The sequence below is a fragment of the Nanorana parkeri genome, unplaced genomic scaffold (assembly GCF_000935625.1).
Source record: "Nanorana parkeri isolate BGI_ZX_2015 unplaced genomic scaffold, ASM93562v1 scaffold946, whole genome shotgun sequence".
NCBI lineage: Eukaryota > Metazoa > Chordata > Amphibia > Anura > Dicroglossidae > Nanorana > Nanorana parkeri.
Genome location: NW_017307214.1, coordinates 555,034 through 556,411, shown reverse-complemented (window position 1 = coordinate 556,411; position 1,378 = coordinate 555,034). Strand labels below are relative to the sequence as shown.

The following is a 1,378-nucleotide window of genomic DNA, read 5'->3' as shown; positions in this document are numbered from 1 at the left end:
CCCCCCCCCCCCCCCCCCACGGGGACACAGACTGCATTTAAAACCTGACAGGGGGTCTAATCCTTCCACACCCCACCTAAAACTAAATACAAATGTTTGGGCTTTAGATACACTTTGAGACGTTTATAGATTTAAAGGGACAGTGTATTTAAAATCTTAACCAATAAGAAAAAATGGATCTATGGATAAGGAGAGAGAGCAGCAGCAAGCGGTCTTTATTACAGGAGGGGGAGGAGACAAGGCCAGTCACCCTGCACAAGGAGAGAGAGCAGCAGTGACCGGTCTTTATTACAGGAGGGGGCAGAGACAAGACCAGTCACCTTGCACAATGGAAGGAGAGCAGTAGTGAGTGGTCTTTATTACAGGAGGGGGCGGAGATAAGACCAGTCACCCTGCACAAGGAGAGAGAGCAGCAGTGAGCGGTCTTTATTACAGGAGGGGGCGGAGACAAGACCAGTCACCCTGCACAAGGAGAGAGAGCAGCAGTGAGCGGTCTTTATTACAGGAAGCTCCGAGTCTCACATTGGATCACTGCACAGATCTGGAAGAAATACCTAAAAGTTCACCCATATTCAAGAAGAATACACAGGACTCTTGTATGAGGACAATATTTACTTGTCCTTTTATCATCGAAAAGTCGTCCTTGAGCTCCAGTTCAGTGACTTTGCCTAGGCTGAGATGATGTCATCAGTCTTCTGCAGGCAGGAGGAAGCATTCCCCCAGTCTCCCCACCACCAGTGATCAGTCTGCTGTACGAGGACTGCAAGACGCCGATACCAGGTCACATTCAGCTACTTACACTTCTTGCATATAAAATATATATGTATTTAATAATGTAATAATGATCACAGAGCTGCATGAATGCGTCTTTTATCTTTTATCCGGAGCTCAGCTTTAACTGCGCGAGGTCAGAACATTCAGGCAGCGCCAAGGTATATTTATGAAGTATGTGCTGGGCAGACGACTGGAAGTGTCCACCACTACGATTTCTGGATGGGAAGCGCATTCATTTGAGATGAAGCATTGATTTGGATGTTGAGTCCTGGCAAGTCTCCCCACTTTCCACAGAGGCCTTGCTTACCGGTGTCTGAGTTATTAGGAGCGCGCTCGCCTCAGGCTGCTAAGACGTTCAGCATAAATTCCCTGCGACTGGACCGGAGCAGGCAGTTATGTCACCCTTCTAAAAATAAGGAGCCGCCTGATGTCAAACAGACGCTCAGAGGCTCTCAAATGAAATCTGCAAAAGCGTACCTTATATATATATATATATATATACACTGAGTGTCCGGATTATTATATACACTGAGTGGCCGGATTATTATATACACTGAGTGGCCGGATTATTATATACACTGAGTGGCCGGATTATTATATACAC

General features: G+C 46.4%; 1 protein-coding gene and 1 long non-coding RNA gene across 2 annotated transcripts in view; one reads left to right on the top strand and one right to left on the bottom strand.

Moving 5' to 3' along the window:
• The window catches only part of FAM65C (family with sequence similarity 65 member C), a 113,536-nt gene that overhangs the window by 79,336 nt on the left and 32,822 nt on the right, over positions 1–1,378 (bottom strand). The gene's annotated exons all lie outside the window — the stretch shown is intronic.
• The window catches only part of LOC108795189, a 10,959-nt gene that overhangs the window by 763 nt on the left and 8,818 nt on the right, over positions 1–1,378 (top strand). Inside the window, exon 2 of the long non-coding RNA XR_001941741.1 lies at positions 510–515. This is a non-coding gene — a long non-coding RNA (uncharacterized LOC108795189). The remainder of the gene's footprint in view (positions 1–509; positions 516–1,378) is intronic.